Below are 14,504 nucleotides of genomic sequence, written 5' to 3' on the forward strand. Positions count from 1 at the left end.
TATGATTACTTTAAAAAACAGTGATAAAAATAAGTAAAAATAATAATAAAAAAATAAGTAGTATAAAATAAAATATAATGTATTTAGTCTGTTTCCATCGTCTGGAATTTAGCTAATTAGTTGAGTTAGGGATTAAACCACCAAACTGCATTGTATGTTTTCCATATGGAGCTTTGTTATGTGAACCACAGGTGTCCAGGATGTGGAAACAGTGAGACTGAAAATGAATAATAATAGAAGTAAACATTCAGGCATATTTTATTAGGTTTTGTAACTTGACTCTCAATCAAATACGTCCTCTTTTAGTCATTTAAAAAGCTAAATTGAGCAAGACAGTTTGGAAGCTTTGAATATAACAGGAATAGTACTGAATTTAACTGGACTTTTTATAAATGTTGTTGCTTACAGAATTATGAAATGCTTTGCAATATACAATTTATTTCTACAATTAACAAATTATTGTAGTCTGTGTTTAATTTCAGAGTTTCAGAAATTGTCTACTAATGTTTCTCCATTGCTTGTCTGAACAGACAAGCCACGACACAATAGCTGAAAAAAGGCCCAGTTTATTTATTTTTTTTAATCATCTTTACAAACTGTAACATGCACAAAATACAAATGAGTTTGATTGAAAACAAAAACAACCTGACTTACGGTATATAATAGTGTACTATAGTATGGCTATTTATACTGTACAGTGTTGTTCCAGTTTGGTTGTTACCTAGGCAGGTTTTGAGAGAATGTGATAATATGCTATGGGTTCTTTATACAGTTCTTTGAAGATACTTAAATATACTTTGGAAGACAGTTCATAATGTAGACATGGTGATTTGGTACACATACAATAGTTTAAGGAAGATACTTTAATGAAAGCACACTTTTTAAACTTTTAAAGAGCTACATATCAACTTTGAAGGTAAGAGGCAGCCTCCTTACTCATCTATTGTCTATAATCTATAGGAGGCTGTGTTAAAGAAAAGGGCTTGTAACCAGGAGGTCCCTGGTTCAAATCCCACCTCAGCCACTGACTCATTGTGTGACCCTGAGCAATTCACTTAAACTCCTTGTGCTCCGTCTTTCGGGTGAGACATAATTGTAATTGATTCTGCAGCTGATGCATTGTTCACACACCCTAGTCTCTGTAAGTCACCTTGGATAAAGGTGTCTGCTAAATAAACAAATAATAATAATAATAATAATCTGAAGCTTGTCATGAATCTGCTAATTGACGTGCTTGCTCATATGAATATCAAAAATATATAAAGGTTCCCTTTCAAGTATGAAATGTAACCATTACTGAATGGGTGTTTACCTCCTAAAGACCCAAATCCTGAATATTGTATACCAAAGCTGCCGTCATGGCCCACCCCCGAGGGCACAAAAGGACTGCGATCACAGATCTCAGCGCCATTTTTCCTTTCAATACTGACCTGATCGGAAAGCCTTGTTCAGATAGGTACATTGTTACTTGTATATACTTTAGCATTTATTGTGTTTTTACACAAATTATATGTGATATTTAAACTAATTGCTGTAATGGTTTTAATAACAATAATAATAAAAATAACCACTGGACCACACAGCCTCCTAATTAACCACTGCAGATGTTTTGAATCAGTTCACCCTGGTTACCCTCTTGATGACCCTTTCTTTTTGGTGATATTTGATGTGGATGCTAATGCTTACAATTGTATCACAGTTAACCTTTTTTATTGTTATTTTATTGTGGATCAGCATGGACTGTAGCTAGAGAACATGCATTCCACGTATGACAGATCATGTGTTAACGTGTTGAGCCTCTACATTACTAAAAGTACAAACACAGCAAAAAACACTTAAGTTACTGTAACAGGAATTTTCCTTTTTTATTTATTTCTTGGATTCTTATTTTCAGCCCAGCCAGTCTGTTTGTGGAAGGGAGGGTAAACTAGTATGGACGTGTCCAACATTTTTTTTTTTTTTTTTTTTTTTTTTGCAGTATGGTCTTTGTGGTTGCACAAAATAAACAGAAAACAACTTAATATATAGCTGCAGTTAAGCAAGAGCTCTCCAACTTGGCAAAAACTGCTTTAAGTCAGACGCCTATTATTATCCACCTCAAGGAATGCATCACTCGTGTGATGGGAATAATTTGAAAGTAACCATACATACTCATGTCACACTTAAATTTTAACGTGTATCTACAGTGTGGAGTAGTGGTTAGGGGCTCTGGACTCTTGACCGGGGGGTCGTGGGTTCAATCCCAGATGGGGGACACTGCTGCTGTACCCTTGAGCAAGGTACTTTACATAGATTGCTCCAGTAAAAACCCAACTGTATAAATGGGTAATTGTATATAAAAAATAATGTAATTGTATGTAAAAATAATGTAATATCTTGTAACAATTGTAAGTCGCACTGGATAAGGGCGTCTGCTAAGAAATAAAATAATAATATAGAGAACCACGCCTCCAATGGAAAGGACATTTGTTTCCCAAGTTATTGAGAGTGTACAAATCTGAGTCTATATTAAGGAACCTGTCTGTCCATGATACTTAACTTAGTATGTCACAATTTTAACATATTTCTAGAGCAGTGCATATTATTATTCTTTTTTTTTTTTTTATTTCCATCCTGGTCTGTCACATGTGCATATGTATGAGCATGCACGTGGTACTTGGCTTAACCGTTACAAGGGTATAATTACATCTAATAAAAAACAGGTGCATTGTAATTTAACCCAACAATTAGATTTAACTTAATTTAAGAAAGTGCCAACACTATCACAGACACATATTTGACTGTTATGACACTGACCAAAAGATAGACACCTGTGATTCCAAAGCTTGACAAAATAACCACTAGGGAGTTGATTTCCATGTGTAGTTTATTCAAGAACTAAGTTGTTTAGGGCATCAAGGTTGTGGAATTGATGAGTTGTTTGACAGGACCTAAGTTTAATGAATCACATCTCCAACAGAATCCCCCCCCCCCCCCAACCTTGCATTGCTTGAGTTTTGGCCCATTCCGAGGTACCGCCTGCACAGTCTAACACCTTTCATATAGATTTTTTTTTTAATAATAAAAAGCCCTTCAATTTTAATTTTCTGTTGAAAACATTTTCAAAACTGTGCTAAAGTGTGCACTGCCTTTGGGTGTTGATATTTTCATTCCCTCTTGGTTTTGTAGGCTATAGTTTCGGTAAAATAAATTTACGACTGGATATTAGTGGAGGTCTTAATTTTAATACTTAATTGACTTCACCTCCTACTGTACTTGCACACTATTAAAAATACTTGAGGTAAGGAAAGAATGACATTCAAAAAACCCTAGAGGTTAACTGTATAGATATTTTATCTTGTTTTGATTATTTTAGAGAAATGATGGAGGGATGGGGGTTTAAAAGGTGCCTGCTTAGGTAGAACCAACTGCAACAGGCAGTATTGATGTTAATTTGACCACCAGTTTTCTACAGCAATTTATTTTTTTATTCTTTCAGAAATTGTGCCAAAAGTCTAGGGATCTGGAACACCTTGACATCTCTCATTGCCTTTCACTGACAGATAATACGATTAAAGCTTAGCCTTAGCCTTACTGCCAGACACTCACCTCACTCAACATTGCTGGATGTCCAAAAGTATGTATGCGTGCATCATGAGATCAAATGTTGGGAAGCACGCTGTTTGTCTTATGCATCGGGTAATCTACCATGAATGTAATTAGTCAAATGGTGCATTTAAGGTTTGGGAAAAGTATTAGCTGAAGACTGAAATTGTAACTGGTTTCCAAAACTTCAAGAATCTGGCAAAGCTGGTAGAAATATGTGTGTATATATATATATATATATATATATATATATATATATATATATATATATATATATATATATAATTTGTACAATATATAAATAAACCAAATGCATAAATGTGAGTGAGTTTCAAAACTATTTGCAGTATCTTTTGCAATCTCTTGGCAATATCAAACACAGAACAGAAGGACAGAATTGGCTGTAACTCTCTCCTCTCTCCATAGTACTGTACAGTCTGAAGAGTTAAGGAATGCTCCTCACAGCTAAAACAGATATCACTAGAATAGATGATATAGATTATATTGTAGTTTTCTGATAATCATACAGTATGACTTGCCTTCCCTAGACAAGCTACTCTGAAAGTAACAGCCAGGGTTCAATGCTGGGAATACAGTAATGAGGACCCCCCTGTGAATTGGCAAACATAGTTCAACATCACTTTAAAATACAGTTGGACTCAAGTTAATTTCCATCAGAGCATTACAAAAATGTGGATTTTAGGACTACTTTCTAATTATTAAAAAATACTTTACCATATTTTTAATACCCTATTTTGTATCTCTAAAAGACTGCAGTTTTCAATGACAACATTCTTCTACATGGTTTAGCTAATGAAACACTAAACCTTCCCAATCTTGAGTGATTCAAGCCAGTTTTGGCTCTTCAGCCTGGGCCTTGATCCAGTTGTTTCCATCAGCTTTTCCTTTCAAATGAGCTAGAAAAAGGAAACTATTAAACATTATGTAAAACATTTAAAATAAAATCAGACCAAACAGAAATAATCACCTTTGGTGGGAAAATACCTTTCAAATGTACCTTTTTTCCTTTACATGGGCTTTTCCATAAATCAGAAGCTTTGTTGTTGATATGGAGAAAAACAAGTGTTTTTCTATTTCCTTCTGAAACCAAGGTTTAAGTTCAAACCCTGGTTACTGGAAATAAATCAAACTCCATTTGCCAATACCATTTACTATTCTACAAAAGAACAAGTTGTTTATGGTAAGACAAGACATGGTCTGATCTATTAAGGAACCTCAACTAATTTGATTCAAGGACCAACGTAGACTGGGTGCAGTAGATGCATGCAGTTCCAAGTTCTAGTGGTATGCAGATATACTACCAGTAATAGGCTATATGCATCTTACCACAATTCTTCATTCGTCCATGTAATAGGGGTTTGGGAATCCACGGTGAAAGACAGAGAGAGAGACACATGGATTGTGGGTGACACCATGTTATTGCAAGTAGCTGCCACTAGGGTAACATCAATGGTATTACCGACAGTACTGCAGAAGGACATACAAAATAATGCAAAATAAAACTCAGTGGGGAAAAACACAGCTAGAAAATAAATAGAATTTGCCACACAGTTGGCTTCAGCGGTGCTCCCACTGAAAAGGGCGGTCCCACTGCAGGATCACTCTCCTAACACACCCTCTGTAAAGTTATTGCGGGTAGAAAATGTGCTAAGCACTAGGATCCTGGTTTTTACACACTGTGATCTCCAGTAGTTGGTTTCTTAGTTTGCTCACCCTGGTTACACACTCAGTCATCTGGATTCACAGCTTCATGGCTGAGTGAAGATCCGAAAACAACCCAATTCATGGATACAAACAACCTTCAACTCCACAGGCAACAAAATGTTATTTAGAAATATACACCCTCAATTGATTGGTACATTCATACAAGTTTGTACACCCTGCATTAAAACTACAAGGTTAGCTATGTATATGGAAGGAGCTAAATTTATTAAACAGTTTTTAGTTCTTAAATTCTGTCATCCAGAACATTTATGTAGTCGAAATTTGACAAGAAACACATCCAATGTTTTTTTTTGTGTAGGACGTATTATGTGTAGGGCTTCTGGTTTTCGGTTTTAACGGATAAACACTGATAAAACACCCGATACAAAAAAATAAAATCGGGGCATATCCAATAAACACTGGAAAAACACTGGAAATGGTTACCTAATTGACTTTGACTTCACTCATTTTCCAAAGAAAAAATAAAAAAAAAATACAGAAAAGAAAAACTTTCCCAGTGCAGTTAGGAAATGTCCCTCCTTCCTGACTTGTATCTAGCATGGTTTTGTTCTGAATATTGGAGACTCCGTAGACAGAGAGAACTGTACACACTTGTACTTGTGAGATTTAAAACGAGATTCCAATTAGAAACTGAGGACTGTTCTTGCTTGCAGGATGTAAAGCTATATTACAGTTACATTGGGAGGATTTACAGTACATGCTCGTGGGATTTAAAACAGAATTGCAAAATGTAAACAAATGCCTAGACACACACAAACCCCAGGAGAATATGCCCGTGACCATAAGGATTTCACTGTGGAAGACAGCAAAGGAAAGAAGGTACAAGTATGCTGCCGAGTTACTATACAGATTGTGACAGAAAAAAAAAAAAAAAAAGTAACTGAAAACAATAATTGCATACAGGATATAGAAAGCAAAAGCCCTGAAAAAAAAAAAAATGACTTTGGGACATCTACATCAAACTTGAAAATAGCTCAAAATAAGCACTGAAAAATGAAATTAATAAAAAAAACAGAAGCCCTAATTATGTGTTACTAGTTAAAAAAAAAAGTATGAGCTTTCGTGTGAAAACTAAAACATGAACTGACCAGTAACAGGTGTGTGACCATCTTCAGAAAAGGTATCATCCTCCTGTAAGGGGATTTCTGGGCTGATATTACAGCAGCACCTGATAACTGGACATCAGCTTTGATTGAGGCTGGAACCCTGACTGATATAGCACCTGTGAGATGAAAGAAACAGCAATGCATATGATGAAGACAGACAAGCAAAAAAAAAGGATTACAGAACATGAAACCTGCTGGCTCTGAAACCCAACATTGATCTCTGCTTTTAACAAGTCGAGATTTTCTATGACAGTTCAGCTGAATTTCACCTTGCTGACTATAAAGCTCTGCAGTTCCAAACTGGCTGATGTAAACATCCATATCTCCTTCATTTGTGGAAGCTTTGAGACAGCCATCTGCAAATAAATTAAAAAATAAATTACTGGTGAAGAAACCTAAACTGATTCCACGTACTGTACAATTACCTTTTTATTAGTCACATTGTCTATTTTTAACAACAGGTATACAATCATTTTGTGCATGCTTGTAGGATGTTGAAACAAATGCAACACAGATAATGTTCATCCACATACAGTATGTTGGATATTTGACTTCATCTTTGTTAAACCTAAGCAATTCTTTAGTTAAACTAAATGTAGCTAAACTTTACAGAGACACATGCCAGATGAGGTTTGTCTAAAGGGAGTCAAATGCAGCTGTGGTAAAATTGGTCCAAAAACCTCGCCTGCACAATTTTTGATTTAGTGTTAGAATTTACTTAAAAAAATTAAAAAATAATAATAATATATATCATGGTCTCATTCTCATAGGTATCATGGTCTCATTCCACTGCCCTAGACTGCCTCAAGGGGCCCAACATCCATCATAAATATGATCAACTGGGCCAGCAATTGAGATTGCCGAGCTCATTACTCCCACTCATTTTGTGTGTTAGCTGCCAAAGGGTTGTAAGTAATAGCAGCTATTAAAGTGCTGAGTCTGCATGTTATTTTGACTTTATTTATCTGTCAGAACATACAGCTGCATATTTATTTACAGTAGACATTTTTAAAAGCGGTCATTTTGGCTCATGCCTTAAAAAAATGTAGACTGTTAAATGTAATTGCTATCTGGTGGTCAATGGCGATAAGGTTCAAGTAATACAGGACTTTTTTTCCCAGGAACAAATGAGCATGAGGATTCAATGACAGTATAATACACAGAGACATACCTATAATAATGTTTCCTGTTTCACTTTGAACAGTTACATGACCTGGTAAAAAAAAATATATATATATATATATATATCTATATATATATATATATATATATATATATATATATATATATATATATAATTATTATTATTTATTTCTTAGCAGATGCCCTTATCCAGGGCGACATACAATTGTTACAAGATATCACATTATTTTTACATACAATTACCCATTTATACAGTTGGGTTTGTACTGGAGCAATCTAGATAAAGTACCTTGCTCAAGGGTACAGCAGCAGTGTCCCCAACCAGGCATTGAACCCATGACCCTCCGGTCAAGAGTCCAGAGCCCTAACCACTACTCCACACTGCTGCCCTATATATATATATATTTTTTTTTTGGTTCATTGCCCCTTTAAAAGTACGGACCCAGGACAGAAATTGATTTTTGAAGTGCTGATGCGCTATTTTTAATAAACAAACAAAAACAAAATAAACACCTAGCTCTATTGAGCACAAACTAAATTTTGACCAGGACCCTGACTAACACACAGGTCGGCTAAGCCGTTTACCTGACAAATAACAAAATAAATCACACAGGTTTCACAAATAAACCACACTAGCATTAACACTACCTTTTCTTTCTTTTCAGTTGAACACAACTCTCAAACGGGCTCTTCACTCTTCAGCAGCCCCAAACAGACTGGCTGCTTTCTTTAAATACCCTGCACCTGGCTCTAATTGACAATGATAGCCAGGTGCAGGGGATCATTACTAATAAAAGAATTAACAAATGAACCAATGAAGGCTTTTCAGCTGTGAACTTCTGGTAAATGTCCTTTTTTCCCCCCCAGGACTACACCGACCATTCGACGGCCACCTCCCTCCACCCTTATAAGACCACCCACCCTCAAGTCCCATCTTTTTAATCTTCGCCCTCTTCCACTGGCTGGCTTGAGGGTGGGTCGGTCCTTCCTCCGGCGCACTCAGGAAGGGACCATGCACCAGCAAGAAGGGACCCGGACGGCTTGCCCTGGGCGACTGTAGCGCAGGCCGGTGACCGGGAGCAAGGATTGGCAGGCAGAGGCGCATGGCTGTAGACCGGCGCAGCGATATCTTGGATCTCAGGGAGAGTGGAGCAGTAGGTAGGGGGAACGGAGCAACCAGCAGGGGGAGCGCCAGCGACGTCTGCCTCTTGCGCAGTGACATCTTCCTCATATGATGACAATGACTTGAGTCGAGTCGAGTCACCGGAAATTGTGAGTGGAGTAACTGAGTCAAGTCATTGCAACTCTGGCCTCAGTTGGACCACAGTTGGAATGTCTGGAGGGATAGCCCAATACACCTTTTCCAGTGCTAGGAACATGTCTGGATGTCATGCTGAAGGGGCAGGCCAATATAAGGGCAGCAGTGTGGAGTAGTGGTTAGGGCTCTGGACTCTTGCAGCAGTGTGGCGCAGTGGTTAGGGCTCTGGACTCTTGCAGCAGTGTGGAGTAGTGGTTAGGGCTCTGGACTCTTGCAGCAGTGTGGAGTAGTGGTTAGGGCTCTGGACTCTTGCAGCAGAGTGGAGTAGTGGTTAGGGCTCTGGACTCTTGACCGAAAGGTTGTGGGTCCAATCCCAGTTGGGGGACACTGCTGCTGTACCCTTGAGCAAGGTACTTTACCTAGATTGCTCCAGTAAAAACCCAACTGTAACTGTATGTAAAAAAAAACATATATATATATATATATATATATATATATATATATATATATATATATATATATATATATATATATTGTGATATCTGTATAATGTGGTATCTTATAACAATTGTAAGTCGCCCTGGATAAGGGTGTCTGCTAAGAAATAAATAATAATACATATCATGTTCTAAGGATACTAGCATAACTTATGTTGGCTGAGGCTTTTTGCAAACAACTCTGTTTCACGCGGAGTGAGCTCAGCCGTAAGGACTCTCAGCTCCTTCTCAGAAAACTTTTCTTTTCCTTGCGCTAAGAGCACTTTGTTGCCCTTATTCTGACATCTTTTTTTTTTGGTTTGTATTTTCATGTTCCATAAATGTCATACAGCAACTACTGCTCTCTGTACTCCTAACTCTGCAAGTGCAGTCACTAAATATACCGATGTGCTCTTTTAGACCCTCATTATCATAATTGCGAATCATTATTTGTGCGTGTGGAGTAATTTGCATTGCTCTTAAGCTTAATAACTGCCTGGCCGCAAAGAAATTTGAATTTGAATCCTGCCTGGGAATTCATCACCCCCATTGTGTCTAAATTGGAGAGTAAATTATTAAATGACCCAAAACCTTATCTGGAATGCTGAGAAGGACACAAGGAAATTTAATTTTTAACTATAGTGTGATTTTAAATCATTTTGCAATGATTGCTCTCACTATAAGATAGATTCTTCAAAACAAGCCAATACTATATTTTCTTAAAAATAAATGTATATATGTATAATATATTTACAGTCAAACCCTTTTACTGAGAAAAAATTGTGACAGAAAAACACAGGTTGATTTTACTCAGGTTGATTATTCTCAATACAGTTTATTAACATGTCGTAATACAAATTGCAGAACTATATCCTACATCATAACAGTTCAATACTGTACAACAACTTGAAATAGCTGTTTGAGTGTGAACTTTGCAATAATGGCCCACCTACATTTAAAACAGATGTGGCCTGGATTTTCCCCCAAAAATGATCTTACCTGTACATTTAGAGTCACTGTAGTTTGTGTCTTAAGATACAACATTTTGTATGCACCAGCAAAAACAAGGTCCCTGGGCCATTTGCCACTATACTGCTTTTATAGGCCGATTTGCTTCTAATTAAACCAACCATGAATGCACTAATAGTGTTTTACATAAATATATTCTGACCCCCAAGTTATAGAGTTCCTTTGGTGATTTGACTACAAAGCCAAATTTCAGACAATCCTGCAGGCTAAATCGCTAGTAAAGTCAGCCCCCCAACAGCTTTCAATGAAGCAAAACCACATTGAACAAGTCAGTTGAACAATTCTGGCACTAAAACCCTCCTGGGGTGCCTTTCTGCATAAGAAAAAGGAAATATACAGTACTTTATAGGAAAGGCTATTAAAGAAAACATTCTACTCCTGCATAAACCATGCAGTAGTATTTTAACTGTTTTAAAAACAGGTAGAAATAATTTAAACATACTACAAATAAAAAGTGTTGCAGTTTTGACTGAAATCGTTAGTTCTAGCCCTCTCTAGACCCCCCCCCCCCCCCCCCCCCGTCAAATTAGTTATTTCACCCTTAAGTTCTTAAATTAGTTAATTGCACATAATAAGGGTGAAATAACTAATTTAGGACTTGACTGGGCTGGAATCGATCCCTGGTTTAAATAAACAACCACAGCTCTGTTGGTTATAGATAAAGTTGCAGTTATCTAATGCTTTTAAGTGATTACATTTCATTCATCACAATGCAGGCAAATCAAACCAAATCAAGGTGTATTTTAGTCTTCATGGAGTACCTTTATAGACTGCAGAACGCTATGTCCTCTTTCTGTTAGCACGATGCAGTTATCACATTCCCCTCTCCTAATGTTTTAATGTCCAGATCTGTGGGAAAACAATGTTTTTTCAGTCTGCTTTTAATTTTATATAGAAGGAAATACTGCCCTCTGCTGTTGGCATTGAATTACATTCAATACAATATTACATTACCCAATTCCAGCAAAATGATTGATTTTAATACTTTGAGAATAGTTCTTCAAAGAATATGAACTGATTTAATGTGCAAAACAAGCCTGAGAATCTCTCTAGCCTTCACTTGCATGACCCCTTGACCTTGTCAGCATCTATACTTTTGTTAGTTTGTCTATTTTCTTGTGATGAGATTACCTGAGATTACCTGAGATTATAAACTGTTTTTTTTTTTTGTTTTTTGCCTGATCTGCACTGTCACTGAAAACAGCTTTATTGTTAGTTATAACAACAGGCCAGCAAGAGAGACCTGGAGTGCGTTCAATGAGCAGAGCACCCAGGGCGTTACGTGGCTTCTCCAATTGAACGATGCACACGCCGCGAGCGCTTCCTAACCGTAGCGAGTCAAGCTCAGAGCGGCCTTGCTGGAGGTTCAAATGGCCAACCTGCATTATCAGTGCAATGGCTGCAAATTTATTTTTTCAAATATGGATATGGGGCGGCACAAGACAGCGCTCTGCTTACTGAATGTCTTTTTTTTTCTCTATCTGGTGATTTGTACCAATTGTAAATGTTTTAACATCATCACTAGTAGCCAGCGAGAGAGCACCCCAAATTACTGCGTGAAAAAACTATTCAAATTCAGCACGTGGGTGTCCAGAGAGCTGGAGTAAGGTCTTCCGGATGTAGATAAATAAATAAACCAGGCACAATCCATATACAGTACTGTTATGAGTTTAATTTTATCAGGTTTGTGTTCTGGTGTCTTTTATATATTAATTTTGTTTAAATAAGCAGCTAATCAGATTTATAACCAATGCAAGTGCAATGCATTGTACTTAAAATAATATTTGTTGGATACTGAATACAAAGAACAATTTTAGGCTGCTATTTTGTTATAAACATACAATTCTTAACACAGCAGTAGCATAAATATGCTTAGCTAATGAAACACTTTTTAAATTTACGTTGTGCATTTAACTACATAGGCAAATCATGCAAAACTATTCTAGTAATACTTTTTTTTTTAAGTGACAGCAATAGCAATACATTGCATCTTGATTGAAAATGCAGAAGCAAAGATCTTTGGACAGTTTTTTTTTCTTCCAAAGGGACAGCATGAAGGTAGCACTAAGGAAATGATTGTAACTTTAGAAGCCAGGGGGACACAATAATGAGCTGTTAGTAGATGAAGAGGACACCCCTGTGCAGAATGTTTTAGGATGTAGCTCAGTCAATAATGGAATACCTCCAGAAGACCTAGGAATGAAAATGGATGGACAAAAGCAACCTACTCTATCCACATTTCCAGCAATGAAAAGTGGTTGCCAGAATTGCTCTTTCTGCAGCAACTGGTATAGTCAGTTTCAAGGGTGGAGTGCAACACTAAAGTGGATTCTGGCATTGTCATTTTGCTCCATGTGCTTTATAGTTAGTGAATTCAAAAAATGGAAAAATGCTAAATTTATATTCCATGCAAATACAGTTCATAAAACTGCTGCTTCGCTTTGGGAGAACTTATAATGTAGTTCAAAACATGGGTCAGTTGCAGCAAAGCTATCTGCTGCACACCAGCAGTCTACATGATTATATATAGCCCCAACCCAATTTCTGGCTGTTGAAGTTAAGGGAGAGTTGATAGTTCCAGATTTCAGTGCACTCTACGCACAGTTCTCACAGTAACAGAGAGGTATTATTATTATTATTATTATTTATTTCTTAGCAGACGCCCTTATCCAGGACGACTTACAATTGTTACAAGATATCACATTATTTGTAGATACAATTACCCATTTATACAGTTGGGTTTTTACTGGAGCAATCTAGGTAAAGTACCTTGCTCAAGGGTACAGCAGCAGTGTCCCCACCGGGATTTGAACCCACGACCCTCCGGTCAAGAGTCCAGAGCCCTAACCACTACTCCACACTGCTGCCCGTATATTGGGATACCAGCCAGTATATTGGGATACCTGCCTCTAATTGCTTCATTCCCAACCAATCCAGCTGTTATAATGACAGCAATGGAATACATGATTAAACTGTCAGAAAAGGTTGGAATGGAACATACCATAATAACATATACCAAGCCATCTATGAAATTGCAAGATGATACCAGCATGTAATGAAGTCTGAAAAGGTTATTCTGATGCTTGGAGTGTTTAATCTTTGCCACAACTTCCAGAAACCAATAACTAAAATGATGCAGGGTAGTGGGTGTGAGGAGATTCTTGTGGCATCAGTTGGAAAGTAGCCATGACGAAGCTGATACCAGAATAATACTTCAACACACAATTTGTGCAGAAGCAGAAATAACAGCTGTCCATGCCAATGACACAGATGTCATTATACTCCAGATCTATTATGCCAACAAGTACCCAAGCATTAAAGAGCTATGTGTAAGAACTGAGCCCATCTCCTTGTCATCTCCTTGTAAAAAGCCTTGATAAAGGAGAATATAGACTCTTGCCTTTTACCCATGCTCTAAGTGGAAAAATTGACGCATCCTTTATCTATGAAGTAGGGAATTAACAAGTGGAATGCTCAGCTCTAGCACATTTTTCAGAACAATACACAACCATCACCACAGAGGTTACAAACAGGCTCGAAACTCAAGTCTTAAAAGTTCCTGCCACCAACTGAGAATGCTTTCATCGATCATATGAAACGAGCTGTTCTAGCCATGATTGTAATGAAGTATCCTCACATCCCTGAACATAATCTAATACCACTGGAAGACTATGGATGGGCAATTGAGGAGACTGGATCCCTAAAACCCATATTCTTGATAAAAAAGCCCATAGCCTGACAACTTGGATACTGGTGCCTAACCAAAGCTACGGTACTACCTACCTACAATCTTTGCAAAGCATCTTGCTGTGTAACAACATTAAACATGTGTTACCGCATTTTATTGGAGCTATTATATCTACAGATAAGTTGCTGTTCACTTTTTCTGAAAGGATCACCAGTTCCTTGTTTTTCTCGTTATACTTCACATGGAAATTGTCTATCTTTAGTCCTTGGTGAGCACTGGTGCCATTAACAGATACAAAAGCTCTGTCAGCTTTTGGGAATATGTGGGGGATCCAGGGGTCCCACCGACACATTACAGGGCAGTTGCACTTTCACAATCGTGAAAGGGTTAACTATCACTGTCCATTGCTTCGGGGGTTTGTTTAACTCGTGGAAACATGGTGTTATTGACAGCCCTCTGAAAGAATGCAAGGA

The 14,504-nt window shown here is 37.3% G+C and overlaps 1 long non-coding RNA gene across 1 annotated transcript in view; it reads left to right on the forward strand.

The window, feature by feature from the left end:
- The window catches only part of LOC131737526 (uncharacterized), a 17,582-nt gene extending 8,305 nt beyond the window's left edge, over positions 1-9,277 (forward strand). The window contains exon 3 of the long non-coding RNA XR_009329168.1: positions 8,448-9,277. This is a non-coding gene — a long non-coding RNA (uncharacterized LOC131737526). The remainder of the gene's footprint in view (positions 1-8,447) is intronic.
- Positions 9,278-14,504: the final 5,227 nt, after the last annotated feature.

Source organism: Acipenser ruthenus, chromosome 7 (assembly GCF_902713425.1).
Source record: "Acipenser ruthenus chromosome 7, fAciRut3.2 maternal haplotype, whole genome shotgun sequence".
In the NCBI taxonomy this organism is placed as follows: Eukaryota; Metazoa; Chordata; class Actinopteri; order Acipenseriformes; family Acipenseridae; genus Acipenser; species Acipenser ruthenus.